Below are 16,966 nucleotides of genomic sequence, written 5' to 3' on the forward strand. Positions count from 1 at the left end.
GAAACTAAATATTCGCGTGAACTACCTTAACCGCGTCATGAACACCTTCAGCGTGGTCCCTTCTTCTAAGGTATGGAATTGTTTTGAGACACAATATCCGCACCTTTGGATGTGATCGTGCAAGGGACTTTCTCAAGATATTCTCCACAAAATTACCTTCGCCGGTATGAGCGCACCAATTCCATAGTGGCTTTCTGTGTCTACCTCCAGGTTTCGAACACCAATGTCGAGCTCTACAATGCCGCCCTGTCCATGCACCGGCCGGTAAAAAATGGCCAGGAAACTAAATATCCGCGTCAACTACCTGAACCGCGTCATGAATACCTTCAGCGTGGTCCATTCTCCTAAGGTATGGAATTGTCTTTGAGACCCAATTTCCGCGCCATTGAATGTGATCGTTCAAGGAACTTTCTCAAGATATTGCCCACAAAATTACCTTCGCCGATATGAGCGCGCCCATTCCTTAGCGACTTTCTGTGTCTACATCCAGGTTTCGAACACCATCGTCGAGCCCTACAATGCCACCCTGACCATGCACCGGCCGGTAAAAAATGACCATGAAACTAAATATCCGCGTGAACTACTTGAACCGCGTCATGAACACCTTCAGCGTGGTCCCTCTTCCTGAGATATGGAATTGTCTTTGAGACACAATTCCCGCGCCTTTGAATGTGATCGTGCAAGGAACTTTCTCAAGATGTTCTCCACAAAATTACCTTCGCCGGTATGAGCGCGCTCATTCCTTAGTGGCTTTCTGTGTCTACCTGAAGGTTTCGAACACCATCGTCGAGCTCTACAATGCCACCCTGTCCATGCACCGGCAGGTAAAAAATGCCCATGAAACTTTCTGCATAGACAACGAAGCACTTTAAGACATCTGCTTCCAGAACCAGAGTCTCACTGGAGAGCTTAACCTATTGGTCTCTGCAACTATGTCGGGTGTGACCACATGCCTTCGGTGAGTGCTTTAAAGCTGTGCACAGTACTGTATTCCTGTAATGAATCGAATCAATTCATTTTCTGAAGACCCTGGAGATTTTACCGCTCCTCCACCGCCATCTTCTGTTGACGTTAGTGATAGGTTCAATATGAGGCTCACTGGAAACATAGCTGTCGCGACTGTTATTCAAAAAACATTTACACATATCCAAAACAGCGTAACATGCATGAAGTGCCTTTGGCAGCACTCGTTTATCAAAAATTCTTTGAAACATTAAACATAAACAGAAAGCAACCGCTGCATCCGTTTCTCAGGCGTAAACTAAAGATAACCATACTTGCTGCGCCAACAAACTACAGAAAGCTAAGCAGGTTTCAGGATGCACTGAATCTGGATCGAAAGCAGTGACGACTACATGTAAGATAGCTTTTTCCAATAAAGGCCGCGGGCCCAATTAGCAGCGTTTCACCTCGACTTACAATGTAACTCACGGTCTGAGTTGACGGTCCAACACTCACTTCGCGCTCCATTTTATTTCCAGTTCTCTTGTGTGTCATAGCTCCTTGGTAAGTTTACTTGCCATATGTACAGTGCCCTTTCTGCTGCGACCTTACCTTGGTCTTCTTCATGCGCGTAAAATATCCTTTAGAAGAAAATGAGCAGTGTACGTGTAGGTATAAATTATTGACATTACTTTTGTTAGAAGCAATAAAAACTAGGCGTTTTGTATTCCACCTTATATGGATGGCATAGATATATTAACTACATTGCAAATAAATCAGTGGCACTTGAGTGGCTTTTTGTTAACCCTCATTCATTAATGCTTACAGAGAAATTAAAAGAACCCTATTGCAAAAACCAGTGCCACTGGGTCCCAGCGCCCCAGCGCCATTCCTGATTATGGGCCCAATATGACGCTCGACACTGAACCGACTGGGACGGGGCATACTGTCACGCTCCGCACTGGCGGAACTGCTCGCGCGGAGAAAAAAAAGCCCTAGGATTAAAATTAAAAGCTAAAAAGTAACGAAGCACCTCAAGTTAAAAAAAAACAAAAAAGTAAAAAAAAAAGAAGGGCACGTAGCATGCTTCGAAATCGCTACCTCTTATTCTATAGCTCTTTACGCTATCCACTCGGCCATGAAAACTTTTTTTGTCGCTATTTCCTGTTTTACGGTGTTTTACAGATATTTACAGTGGGGCAAAGGCAAAGTATAATGCCACAAAGCGCTCTAGCAAAAGTAGGTGTTCACAAAGTTTCAAAAACGCTTTAGGTTGGCCAGTACACTCAAAACTGGCATCCATTCAGGCTTCTCATTTTGTGTATCATAGATGGCGGTCAGGTTGTTGATACTCTCAATGAAATACTCCCTCACTGAGCGAGTATCCACGTCCGCATGTCTCACAGCCATTCTCGTTTTCCATAAACTGTGGAGGCAAAGCAACATGAAAAAGTCATATGGCACACCCCCTTTATTATGGACCGGCAGGAACCGTATACCATAGGGTGTATTGGTAGGTCCTTTTTTAAAGTTCTCTGCAAGATATCCCACAGAAAGACTGCATCCCAGCAGTGAAGAAAAATATGGTATATGGCTTCCGGCTTATAACAAATCAAGCAGTCCACCGACCACGGAACAAAGACACCTTTATCCCTTAAGCATGGTTTCACAGGTAATGTACCTCTGTGTAATTGGAAGAAAAAATCTTTTTCCTGACGACCGTGCTCGCATCTTTTTAACTCTTTTTAGGACATCCTTACCTTCCCCTCCACAGTGTAATGATCGATACAACTGCACTGGCATCATTTTATCAAGCAGGTTCTCCATTGAGAATCTCACTTTTAAAATTTTAAAGGAAGCCACAACCTCACGCAAAAAAACACTCGGTTTTTTGTGTTTAAAGTTGCTAGAGGACACCAAAAGTTCGGGTAAGTCTTAGCTCAGTCTAACTATAAAAGCCGTATGGAGAAAAGGGTCAGTTTGGTTCCGTAAGAACATAAACCTGGATATTATTTGTCGTACAAATAAATGGGTGAAGCAAGTCCTCCACTTCTCACCGAGCGAAACAAATTTGTACAACTTGTTCTTTCCCAAAATGAACCCCAGACGAAAACCGCCAGCAATCGGTGAAATTTCTGAACGCTAACCCTTGACATTGACAATGCTTGCAAAGCATGCCAGACTTTCGCAACAATGAACAAATTGCATACAGTTGAACGCGCGAACATTGGAAACGTTGAAGCATTTTTGCATTTTATGTCATAACCGCATTTATAGAGTTGTGACTTTGTTTTGCATTCTACAGGCCATTGCTGCCACAATTAGAGCCTCTTGGTCCTTGGAGCTTGCTGCCTGCTCTCACGACTTGCAAATAATGTTTTGGGTGCATATGCGCACTATTTGTGCACTGGAATCGTTTTAACATGGGGAGTTTTACATCGCGGGCAAATTTACCAACGCCGGCTCTTCGGTGGTGCTCTGGTACCGTGGGCGTAATTTTTGTAATCTTCGGCATAATGTAGTACAAACCTTCAAGGAAAAAAGTACGGCCAAGCTTCAATACAAGCAAGCGCAGCAGCGACGACACTATTTTGCGTGTAACAAAACCCTATGTATGTAAATATTTCGGGAAGCGTTGCGATGACCGAGTGCTCGGCTGTTTTATACGCAGAGCAAAAAGAAGCGCAAAAGCTTGAGAAACACGCAAAATATTATGCATTACAAGCGCTGCATGATTTTTTTTTTCTCTGATGGGCCCATCGCTCGGTATACTACTCTCTTCCTTGTTTTATTTTTCCTTTTTCTGTTTATACTGTGCTGCGGTGCAGGCTACGCTCGCTAATGCGTAGGCCCTATTTAGAGCCTGCGATTGAGCCCGCACTGAACATTTTGGCAGTAATCATTGTGCCCTCAATGTCAGCTGTGACGTTTGGTATACATGGTTGCCAACATTATAGAATTCCAGTTTTAGTCGTAAGAAATAGTGTGTCACGAGATATCAGAGTCGCGGCGATCGTGGTATCTCTCGAAACGCTGGAAACGACCTATCGAAACATTGAAACTCTAGAAAAAAGATACTTCCTTTGTTTTCTTTCAGGTGCGCAACGATTCGCAGCAAAAAGCGCTTACTTGAACCAATTTTTTATATGCACCTCGATGGTCGATAGCGAGTACGCTGTTGCCATGTTGGCCCCTGAAGGATGCTAACTGGTAGACGCCGCGAGCCGCACTGGCCCTACTGGTATCAGTGCGGCCCCAGCGCACATACAGCGCTTCTCCCGGTGCATCGCGAATGCCAGCGACACATCAAGCGTCAAAAAGCTAATCCTAGCGTTTTTCTCCCATCATACCAGTGCAACCAGTGTCTTCCCGTTACTGTTCCAGTGAATATCACAGAACTCCAGCGTGCCCAGCAGACCCAGTGCAAAAGCAGCGCGAAATTCTTACTAGTTTCGCACTGGAAGACGCTGGTATTTGCAATAGGGAAACTTCAAGTTAACGGTAGAAAGGTTTTGTTATAGGATATAAATGCCGGAAACTTAAACGGTAAGTGCTAAAAGACAGTAAGAAATGTCAGAATTTTTCCACAGCAATTATCCAAAATAGGCATAAATACAGAAAGTATGTCATGACACCCTCTACGTATAAAAGAGTGGACTATGGCTGAAGATGTTAGAGATATTTTTCGTTATTGCTTTCGGTATTAACTGACCACAATTATGCATGTATCGTTAAATGTCTGTTTGTCGAGTAATTATTACCCTACGGGTTGGTGCAGATAACTGATGCAGGTGTTTTGGTCTCTTGGGTGCTGCAGGTGGCCAGGGCGCATAACAAGATAACCAATTTCAGCACTTAAAGTAACATAAATGCATTATTTGTAAGTTCTGAGTCGGAGAGCACATTGCGACATCAGTATTTTTTTACTATTTTAGGTTTTGCAGGATCATGAGTGGTGTAATTTCGATTGCCACACAAGATGGCTGCCCACATAGACGGCGCGGATTCCTTACACTTGTGAGAGGCTTCTAATCGAAGATATTTTCCTCCCAGGTTTCCTGGGGCATCTGAATGCTGAACTCCAGAAACTGTCCACGGACATGGTGCCTTAACCAAGCCTTCACTATTTCTCGACCGTCTTCGCTCTCCTCAGCTTTCAAGGAAGCGACCAATGCAGGGGACTGACGGGGCCAGAACTGCCGCAGCAGGTGTTCAACGCCAAAAATGTGGTGGCTGTCTACGATCCCCGTCAGGGTCGTCACATGGCAGTTTCTGCTGTGTTTAGAGGCCGGATGAGTATGCGGGACGTCGAGTTCCAGATACACAACATGCAGAATCTTCACTCGAATTTCTTCAAGTGGCTGCCAAACAAAATCAAGAGCACAGTGTGTGACATCCTGCCGCAGGACCTTGAGATGTCGGCCACGTTCTTCGGGAACAGCACATCCCTTACAAATATAGATACTGAATATCCGTTGCGCATGTAATGTGTTTTGATCAGTCATTTACCACTCAAAGAAAGCTCAAGATCATATTTGTTTTAAAATCATATCGGTAACAGGCTTTTATTTTAGATTACACAAGTTCGGAAAACTCCACATTTGTTTTTTTTTTTTTTGTGTAGGAGCTGAAGTGGAAATACGTTGAATTTCTAAAAGGGGAAAATTAGGAATAATGCACATCACCTAAGTAGATATATACTCTTTCGTTGTTAATTTATGCACTTTCAGAGCACTGTGTTTTAACACCTGTTTAGCATATGTGGGGTGTTATCCAAGAGATAACTTTGCTAGGTGTTATGGTGTGCATGTTATCAAAATGAGACATGTTTCGTGTTGTGCTTTAGCATTCAGTGTGGCAACATAATTTTTGTTTGAGAACATACATGTTTTCTGGTTACAAACCTGAACAATGTTTTATGTCATGGTGTGGCATTTGATTTTGAGATTAGGAGCTACCAAAAAAATAGAGGCACTTAAGATCAGCGTAAAAAGCATGACGCGTTTAACACTTTGCAACTATGGGCCAAGGGTTCCCACTTTTAACCTATTTTTTGGGTTTTCTGTTTTCTCATAAATTGATCTAAGCAGCTTAACATCTTTGAAATTGATGATGCAGCTCCATCTTTGTGGTTCCATCACCATTTTCTCGTGCTGTAGACATTGTGCACGCGAAGTTTCCTAGGCAGGGGATTGCGCGCCATTGACTGGCTGCTGGGCCTCCGAAATCACCAGACCTTATCTCCCCTGCACACTTTTTTTCTTGGGATAGGTGAAGAATAATGTTTATACGAAACAGCCCTCCAGCCTTGACGACTTGGAGCATAGAAGTACTGCGGCCTTGAGGAGCATTCCGAAGGATATCATTTAGCGCTCTGTCCGCACGATTACAGATCGTTTGTTTTTTTGCTGTGCATTGTCATGGAAGTACTACCTTTCCAGTACGTGGCATAATGATCTTGTATTGTGAAGGGGGGATGGAAAGAAATGGGAACAAAGCAAAGCATAGGCGCTTCGCTATTCTTCTTTCTTTTCTTCGCGCTTCTACATAAGTGGTAGCAGATTTACGCTAGATTCTTCCGTAATTATACGACGCCTCTAATGGGTTTTTCTTGCCACCCAGTGTCACCCGTTAATAATTATGAAGGAATTATTAACGATGCGCCCTTAACGGTGCGCATACTCCCAGACACCCTTAGAGTGAGTGGGGGTAGCTGTTCCGAGCGCAAAGGAGATGCCTTCAACTTGCGTGGCAAGCTCAGCCGGAATTCAACTACCTTGTAGTGAAAGAAGGGGGTGGCCGTTTGGTGCCCAGCTGTCGCCGGTTCAAGCCAGAGTAAGGGTCGGAGTCAGAAGTAACAAACAAAACACACTTTATACACAGCAAGAGACGATACAGAGGAACACACTGTTACGACCATGCATCCGCATTTGCGCGCTCTATTGTTCGCCTGTGGGCATGGATAAGTGCTGTGGATATGTGGTGATGGTCCAATGGCTCTAAGTGAGCCTGTTTCCATAAATCCTTTTTGTAAGCCTGTTTTGCTTTGTGGACACCCTGCAAATGCCAAATTGACCCTGTTAAGAGAACGTCTGGAAAAACACAAAGAAACGTCCCCCTGCGGGAAATAGCAGGAAGTGCTTTCTTTCTTTTGTTCACCCTTCCAGTCGAGAAGTGCTATCCTCCAGTGATGAATGCCTCCTATCCAAAGGAGACGACAGAGTGACATGTCCGCTGATGTGCAGGACAAGAAAGGAGCATGACGCATACGGCCATTAAATGATTTCCCGGGAATGCAGGAAAGATTTGCAATTGTCGAAAACGGACAATGCTGGGAGCGTATGCGGCGCCCACGTGCACTTGGGTTTCTGAGAAGTAAATCCACTTGCCGGAACCAGCTGCCTATCGATTCTTGGCTGAAGAATAGAAATGTACCTCCTCGCCGTTCCCAAGCTTTTCCCGCCAACAAGTGACCAGGCTCAACGAAACAATGCCGGGCCAGTCAGTGCTTCAGACCATCAGTGCAGTGATGTGTTCGATTGGATGCCGATATCTGAGGGGCGTGCCCTGGATTTGGTTGGTCAACATCTTCAGAGAGGGGCTGGACATAGGGGGTTTTAAGGACGCTGCAGAGCACAAAATGGCTCTGAGCCCTGGGTAAACGGCTCATCCAGTCGCTTCTCGCTATGAACTCTTAACGCTTGTCATTTTGCTGATGTACCCTTCTTTTTCGTGTAAATAATCATGTAAATAAGTTTTCTCAAAGTGCCATTAAACCTGCTTGTATATATTTTACCAACTTCGAAGATTCAATCCTACTTCAACCCCGAGTCTCTGCACGCTACCAAGTGAAGGCCGGGTCGACGTAGCCCCAGCGTCACGACAACTGGTGACCAGCGTTGGGATCTGAATCTACAAGCCACAACATCTGATGACTGGAGGTGGGATCTGGATCTACAAGCTACAACATCTGGTGATTCGAGGTGGATCAGAATCTACAAGCCACATCTTGTGATCGGAGGTGGCATCTCAAGCAACAAGCAGGCGCAACAATCGGCCAACAAGAGAGCAGCTCGGAACATCGATCGCATGTGTGGGTGAGTGCTTGGCTTTTCTTCTGATGTGGACCAGGTTCTAGAACAGGGTTAGATTTTAGAACTGGTAAAGAGAGTGTGGAAACGCCTTTAGGTTTGGTAGTTTGCACAGTTGTTTTGGAAGTAGCCGACACTCGGAGCGATCATGGACCTACAAAAGCTGCAGAAACCGGACCTGTTGCTATTGTGTGAGGAATTGGGAATTGATACAAGTGGTTTGGCACGAAAACCCTTGATTATAAAGGCAATCACTGATCTGGGAACCGATGATGAGGAGCTCAGTGAAGCATGGAACCTCATCGGTCAAAAAAAGGAGCAGCTCAGACAGCAGAAAGAGCGGGAAAAAGAGGAAAAGGAGCGGGAAAAAGAGGAAAAGAAGCTAGAAATTGAGCTCCGGAAATTAGAACTAGAGTTGAGCAAGAGGTCGGGCGATTGTCCCCAGCTAGCGGTACCTCTTCTCAACAAGGAGACAGATTTCAAGATGTCAAAGTACATGCAGCCATATGTGATATCAGGGGATATCGGTCTGTATCTGGCTAACTTTGAGCGAACTTGCGAAAAACTGTCCTTCCAGCGAGACACTTGGTCTCAGAGATTATTGACGGTTCTGCCCTGCGAGGCAGCGGAGGTTGTCGCGCGGCTAAGCAAGGAGGACGCGGACAACTACGAGAAGGTCAAAGCTTGCCTTCTGAGAAAGTATAGGCTTAGCGCCGAGGCGTTCAGACAACGTTTTCGGAACGCTACTAAGTCCAGGGACGAGAGTTACCCTGAATTCCTGTACAATTTAAGAGTAAATTTGGGCGAGTGGCTAAAGAGCACAGATTCCTACAGTGATAGGGACGCTGTAGTCGAGCGAATTCTTTTGGAGCAGTTTTATAACTGCCTCCCAGAAAAAGAAAGAAATTGGTTACAGGACCGAGGCGAAATTAAGTCGGCAACTGAAGCTGCCGAACTTATTGAGGAGTATGCTTCGCGCCGACAATTCAGCAACCCAGCAGTGGATAGGCCCCGCAATCCCAAGTTCAGTGTGAAAAACCGTCAGGAAAGGCACTTTGCTAGAGTTGGAAACGAAGAAATGAAGGTTTCTTCAGGCAAATTCCCTAGAAAGGACGGCAGTGAGAAAAGTGGGGAAGTGACCAACGTGCAGAACACAAAGAATAAGCTTGAGGCTAGGAAGCCGCTCACATGCTTTAGGTGTAATGAGCAGGGTCACATTGCCGTCAACTGCCGGAAAGAAAAGATTGCTTTCTCGTATGTCAGGGACTGCGATGAAAATATGCAGCTTTTAGAACCCTACCTGCATGACCTAGTAGTCAACGGGAAGCCTTGCAAGGTACTGCGCGATTCGGCCGCAACGATGGATGTTGTCCATCCGGCGTATGTATCGCCTTCCGACTATACAGGACAGTGTGCATGGATCCGACAGGTAGTTGAGGAACAGAGTGTGTGCTTGCCGATCGCGAACGTGGTCATCGAGGGCCCTTTCGGCGAATTAACAACCGAGGCTGCCGTTTCAGGAAAGCTTCCTAAGTGCTATCCGTATTTGTTCTCCAACAAATCGGACATGCTGCTGCGAAAGAGGGGCATCCTTTTCGGAGACAGAGTTGTGCAAGCCTTAACACGTTCAAAGGCGCGAGAACTAGCTACACTGCTCATTCCAGAAAAATCCACAGCGGAGGAAACGGCAGTTAAAACAGTGGTAAATGCGGAAGATAGCAGGTCAGAAAACTTTGAGAGCGAGGCATCTCAGATATGTCAACTTGAAAGTGAGCTTGATGAGACGCGGAATGAGGACGTTCTTGAGAGTAACCTCTTGCCGCCAGTGTCTAGTAATCTCACGAGACTTTTAAGTGGAACCCGAGAGGACTTAGCTATAGAACAAGCCAATGATCCCAAGATACAGGAGATAAGGGAGCGCCACCGCGCCACTAAGACAGCAAACAATATTTCTTTCGAGATGAGAAAGGGAGTGCTGTATCGCTTATTCAAGGATAAGCGCGGAGTAGAGCGGGACCAATTAGTCGTTCCCCAAAAGTACCGCGGAGACTTACTGCGACTTTCCCATGACAGCTCGTGGTCATGTCACCTTGGAATAAAGAAAACAAAGCAGAGGCTGTTGCAAGAATACTATTGGCCTGGATGTTTTAAGGACACGGAAAATTTTGTACGGTCATGCGACACGTGCCAGCGGGTTGGAAAGGCGCAAGATAAGTGGAAAGCTCCGATGGTGTTAGTACCAATCATTACCGAGCCGTTTCACCGGTTAGTAATAGATGTAGTTGGGCCACTTCCTGTGACAGAGTCAGGGTACCGTTATATCCTCACTATGTTATGCCCAGCCACAAAGTTTCCAGAGGCTGTTCCGCTGCGCGAGGTGACGTCCGAGAGTGTAGTGGATTCGCTGCTGTCAGTGTTTGCACGAGTTGGATTCCCTTCCGAGGTCCAAAGTGATCAGGGTAGCGTTTTCACGAGTGTCCTCACCACCTCATTTCTCGAGCGATGCGGCATTAAGGTAGTGCATAGCTCGATCCATCATCCGCAGAGCAACAGCGTCGAAAGATGGCACTCTGTTCTCAAACGAGTCCTGAGGGGACTGTGCTATGAAAACAAGCGCGAATGGGATACCTGCCTGCCTGCAGCGCTTTTCGCTTTGCGGTCAGTGCCGCACGAATCCACTGGATTTAGCCCAGCCGAGTTGGTGTACGGAAGGTCACTGCGCTCACCTTTGCGAATGGTGCGCGAAGCCTGGGAGGGGCGCGGAGAAGACCCAACAGTAGTAGAATTCATTCTGAACCTCTTGAATCGCTTACATAACACTAAGGAACTCGTTGAGGCCAGCATGAAGTCAGCCCAGGCTCGTTCCAAGGTGTACTATGATAAGACAGCCCGTCAAAGGACGTTTTGTATCGGGGACCAGGTGATGTTGCTGAGAAGTTCAAGGCAGAATAAGCTCGAAGTACAGTGGGAAGGACCGGCTGAAGTCGTTGCAAAGCTTTCTAACACTAACTACGCAGTGAAAATTCCCGGTAGGCGTAAAGAAGTGCGCATTTATCATTGCAATCTTATGAAGCCTTATGTGCAGAGGGAAGCCGTGGTAAATCTAACTTTAAACCATCCCGAGGAGATGGGGGACAACTTGATTTGCCTCAGCGGAAAAGGAAGCAACGCTCAGGAGCTTCTCAAAAAGACGGAGCAAAGAGGAGAACTAAAGAAATCCCAGCTGTCCGATCTGGGCGAAATAATAACGGAGTTTGAGGCCTGCTTCGTGGACAGGCCAGGCAGGACTGATTTGACTGAGCACGATATTGAGCTGACTTCAGACGTGCCAGTGCGATCAAGGTGCTACCGATTTTCTCCAAGGCAAAGAGAAATTCTGGATAGGGAAGTAACTCGCATGCTGGAATTAGGAGTAATAAAACCCTCGGAAAGCGATTATGCTTCGCCTATGATCTTAGTAGAAGCTCCAGGTAAAGACCCTAGGCCTGTGGTAGACTACCGAAAGCTAAATTCTCTCACCAGTGATCAAGTGTATCCTATTCCGAATATTGAGGAGAGAGTAGAACAGGTCAGTAGAGCGGCATATGTGACTACGCTGGACCTTACTCGATGATACTGGCAAATACCGCTCACTGAACGCGCCAGCAGATACGCGGCTTTCGTCACTCCGACGGGCAGCTACCAGCCAACAATGATGAGTTTCGGGCTCAAAAATGCTCCATTTTGTTTTTCCCGACTCATGGATAGGGTTTTAAAGGGGTGTGAAACATTCGCAGTGCCTTATTTAGATGACATTGCGGTTTTTTCCGACTCATGGGCGGACCATATGGTACATCTAAGAGCTGTACTGAGCCTTTTGCGTCAAGCTGGACTAACCGTAAAGGCCGAGAAATGTTGCCTGGCAAGGGCGACCGTGGACTACTTGGGTCACAATGTAGGTCAGGGTTTCAGGAAACCCAGCGAGATTAAGATTTCTGCGGTAGCAGACTATCCGCGGCCGAGCACGAAGACGGAAATTCGAGCACTCCTAGGTCTGACTGGGTACTACAATCACTACATCCCTAACTATTCAGCTTTGGCTAGCCCTCTGACCGACGCTCTCCGCAAGACAGAACCGACAAATGTAGTCTGGGACGAACAAAAGGAAGCCTCCTTCGTAAATCTGAAGGCTGTGCTGATTAGCCGTCCGGTATTGCGAGCTCCAGACTATGGCCGAGAATTCACGGTCCAGTGTGATGCCAGTGATCGAGGGTTAGGTGCTGTTCTCTGCCAGAGAGATGACGACGATAATGAGCACCCCGTGCTCTACCTGAGCAGAAAACTGAGTTCTAGAGAGAGGGCTTATTGCGCGTCAGAGAAAGAGTGCGCTTGCATTGTATGGGCCATTCAAAAATTGAAGTGCTATCTTGGAGGGGCCAAATTCACCGTAGAGACGGACCATTGTCCCCTGGCTTGGCTGCAAACTGCGACATCGAAGAACAGTCGCCTTCTTAGGTGGAGCTTGATTTTACAGCAGTACAATTTTGAAATAAGATACAAAAAGGGGAAGTTAAATGGGAATGCGGACGCGCTTAGCCGCTGTTTCTAAGCAGTCCGAGGTGTTCCTCACCATGTATCCAAATTGATAATCAAGTTTTTATTTTTTTTTCTCGTGCGCTTGTATATGTGTGACTATGTAAAGCAGCACGTTTGGTTTTCTAGGAATACGTGGGTCCTGAACGTCTTGAGAGTGGGCTTTTCTCGAACAACAATGGCAGTTTTCTTTTGACCTGGTCTCTTCAGACGGGAGCCGAGTGCTTGCTTCGACATGTGGTTGAGTTTCAGACAGCTCGAGCAATTTGGCCTACGACAATCAAGACAACGCGACAAGCAACAGCGAGCTTCAAGCGTTCACGTGCAGGCCATTAAGTCGTCTCTTCATGCAGCAGCTGCGACTGCTGCCCTCCGAGACTCTTCTGGCGGGGGAGGAGGCTGTTACGACCATGCATCCGCATTTGCGCGCTCTATTGTTCGCCTGTGGGCATGGATAAGTGCTGTGGATATGTGGTGATGGTCCAATGGCTCTAAGTGAGCCTGTTTCCATAAATCCTTTTTGTAAGCCTGTTTTGCTTTGTGGACACCCTGCAAATGCCAAATTGACCCTGTCAAGAGAACGTCTGGAAAAACACAAAGAAACGTCCCCCTGCGGGAAATAGCAGGAAGTGCTTTCTTTCTTTTGTTCACCCTTCCAGTCGAGAAGTGCTATCCTCCAGTGATGAATGCCTCCTATCCAAAGGAGACGACAGAGTGACATGTCCGCTGACGTGCAGGACAAGAAAGGAGCATGACGCATACGGCCATTAAATGATTTCCCGGGAATGCAGGAAAGATTTGCAATTGTCGAAAACGGACAATGCTGGGAGCGTATGCGGCGCCCACGTGCACTTGGGTTTCTGAGAAGTAAATCCACTTGCCGGAACCAGCTGCCTATCGATTCTTGGCTGAAGAATAGAAATGTACCTCCTCGCCGTTCCCAAGCTTTTCCCGCCAACAAGTGACCAGGCTCAACGAAACAATGCCGGGCCAGTCAGTGCTTCAGACCATCAGTGCAGTGATGTGTTCGATTGGATGCCGATATCTGAGGGGCGTGCCCTGGATTTGGTTGGTCAGCATCTTCAGAGAGGGGCTGGACATAGGGGGTTTTAAGGACGCTGCAGAGCACAAAATGGCTCTGAGCCCTGGGTAAACGGCTCATCCAGTCGCTTCTCGCTATGAACTCTTAACGCTTGTCATTTTGCTGATGTACCCTTCTTTTTCGTGTAAATAATCATGTAAATAAGTTTTCTCAAAGTGCCATTAAACCTGCTTGTATATATTTTACCAACTTCGAAGATTCAATCCTACTTCAACCCCGAGTCTCTGCACGCTACCAAGTGAAGGCCGGGTCGACGTAGCCCCAGCGTCACGACAACACAAACAGTAAAATTGCACAGACTAGAGGTTCACAGAAAAACAAACGCTAAGCATACAACTACAGAGATATTCAATAACACAGAGGTTTTAGAACACAGATCAAACACGAGAGAGTCAGATAAACAAACATCAAATTGTTCACCGGGCACTGTTGCAGTCCAACGCCTCGAGAGTCACGATGTGGCCGCCAGTCAAGACGAGCGCCGCTCCCTCGCAGGTCCGTGGGCTTGCCAGCAGCGGGTGATTCCCGGGAGCCTAGCCGAAGCACTAGCAAGCACGTCGCAAACACTGACTGACTGACCGACCGACCGACCGACCGACTGACTGACTGACTGACCGACTACACAAGCGGCGCGGCCTCCATAAATAGGGCGCGCCGCGTCTGTCTGTTAAGGCGCGCTAAGGTTAGCGCGCGCACACACTTAGCTTCGCTGATTAGAGCGCTCCCTTCTCCTCCCGTCGAGCCGCGCGTCGTCATTGGCTACGATTCTGGAGAGCTCTGGCATATTCCAGACTGATGAATCACAGCCATCGCCGGGTGATGAGAAAGAGGGTGACGGCGACGCGTACAAAGATACACGCTCTCTCGCGCAGGGAAGGAGGCTTTTCTCGAACTTTGTGGAAATTTCCATGCGACGCCGCACGGGCCTCGCGCCGCGCCGGCTTGATAAAAATGTGCGCCGATTTCGTGACAACCAGATAAATTCCCACCGCAGAGAGAGTGGGCGTCACATTGTTCCCGTTTAATTCCATCGTGATAGTACGCACAGCGTAAATACTGACAGATACATTTTTTACCCCACGCCGCAAAAGTTTCGGTGTGTAATAAAAAGGTATTTTATAGATTTTTATTCCCCATGCATGTATTGTCGAATATGTCGGACTCTGTTTTTAAAGTTCAAGATTATATTTAATCCGCTTGGGAGTCTCTACCGTCTGCCTAAATGTCACATATTGTATGGCGCTCCAACATTGTTAATCTGCCTAACGTAACTTGCAAACGAGATCTCTTAACTCATGTGGGCGTACTGCTAGGTACTGGTTTTGGTTTCTTCTTAATTTGCAAACCATCGCTTGGAAAAAGACATCTGCACACAAGACTTTCCACGTGTCGTTAGCTAACTTGCGATTTGTTCAATACGAAAAAGTCACTGCTTTGTAAATTATAATGTAAAATCAGTTACCCTGCTCAAGTCCTCATTTGCTGAGCTCATGTGGCGGCAACTTTAATAAATTTCAATCCCCATAAAAGCTATTAGAAAATTAGAATAATCCTTAACGAAGAGAGAAGGCAGCCATGGAGGAGGTGGCATAAGAAAAACGTGTCGATCCCTGAAAGGTATAAAACCAGTTTTCCACCCGGAGAAAAGGAAGGTAGCCTGAAACAAACAAATATGCAAAACATTTACGGCGCTTAACATGAAAACGCAAGGAAAGCAACCACTGAGCGCACATTTCTTGCATCAAAATTATCTGCACGGAAAATGAAAAAAAAAATAGAACGGTACGCGCGTGACTTCATTTTACATCTGCAGGAAGGACAAGATCTTTACCTGCCGGTGAATTTGTAGCAAAAAGGTCGGTAATGTCAGTTCATGCACATGATATACTGGAATGGGCAGGATAAAACTGATACAGAGGTAAACAAAATAAAAACATGAAAATAGTTCAGCACTGTAACCAGTCCAAGCCGCAAGCCGTACATTCAGGCCAAGAAACTCGTTCGCCAGTGCGGCCGACAAGAACTCAGCTTTGCTCAGGAGACAGTGGGGACAAAGTAAGCCACTTTACTCCCCCAGTGAGCGACGCGAGCTCGTGGGTCTGGCTGTGTGCCCACACTGGCCACGAGATTTCGATTTCACGCGCCGCAAAGACCCAGAATATCTAGCCGCACGCGTAGCCACAAGCAGATTCGCTTGCCACCACATCCACAGGATGGAAAATCCTGGGTAAATTACGACTACAAGATAGAATCCCGGAAAGAAATGCACAAGTAAAACTGCCGACTGAAGTAAGGAACGCACTTACTATTAAACCGCTACCAAAAAATATGCACCCTGCTTTTCATGAAGGCAGGATAAAAGCAAGAGCAAAGGCCCTTGAGGCCAATTTAGACGGCTCTGAATACACTGTTTATGTAGACGCGGCGGAATACAAAGGAGGCAACTCTTCTGCTATCGTGGGCGTGAACGACTCGGGTAAAACTTTAATGGCAGGTTCAATAAAAACAAACTACTAAGGGACAGCGGAGGACGCGGCTGTCGCCATGGCTATGGTCAGCACCAAAGCGGTTACCATAACTAGCGACTCCAAATCTCCTATAAACAATTTTGCGAGGGGCATGATCTCCAAAGAGACAGAGCGAATTTTAAGATATAAAGACTGGAACCAAAACGAGGTGGAACCAAAAAGGGTACCGGCAAACTCGGGGAACAAAGGAAACGAGTTGGCTCACAGTATAGCTCGAGGTTATGTCAGCCGAGCAGTGAGCCAGGTTGATTCCCCCAATTTCTCGAGAGATGCACTTATCTCATTTCATGACTATTCTAATCACTTTAAACTAGAAAGGCGGATATATCCTCCACCAGACAAGAAACTGGACAAAAGGCAGGAAGTAATCTGGCGCCGACTCCAGACGCGTGCCTTCTTCAGCCCTTCTAAATTAGCGCACATGTACTCAGCACAATACAATCCAAATTGTAAACATTACGGCGAAATAGGATACGACCATATATTATGGAGCTGCAAAAAAGCGCCGCCCCAGCGGACCTACTACCAGTCCCTTCTTTTGAGCGGTGGGAGGCTATACTGGCCAGCTCAGACCCTTCAACGCAAGTTCGGGCTACTGAGTGGGCTCAAAAGGTCGCCGAGAGCAACGGACTTGAGGCCATCTAAGTGTAGCGCCCACAAATCGCTCATTGCTGATAATAAATGTTTTCCAATCAATCAAAAAACGAAATAACGGTCAGTTAAAAAACAGC

General features: G+C 46.6%; 1 pseudogene; it reads left to right on the forward strand.

Moving 5' to 3' along the window:
- Positions 1-271: 271 nt before the first annotated feature.
- LOC146183524 (tubulin beta chain-like) lies at positions 272-5,429 on the forward strand (annotated as a pseudogene).
- The last annotated feature ends 11,537 nt before the right edge of the window (positions 5,430-16,966 follow it).

The sequence above is a fragment of the Amblyomma maculatum genome, chromosome 7 (assembly GCF_055883805.1).
Source record: "Amblyomma maculatum isolate TAMU_Amacu chromosome 7, ASM5588380v1, whole genome shotgun sequence".
NCBI classification, from domain to species: Eukaryota; Metazoa; Arthropoda; class Arachnida; order Ixodida; family Ixodidae; genus Amblyomma; species Amblyomma maculatum.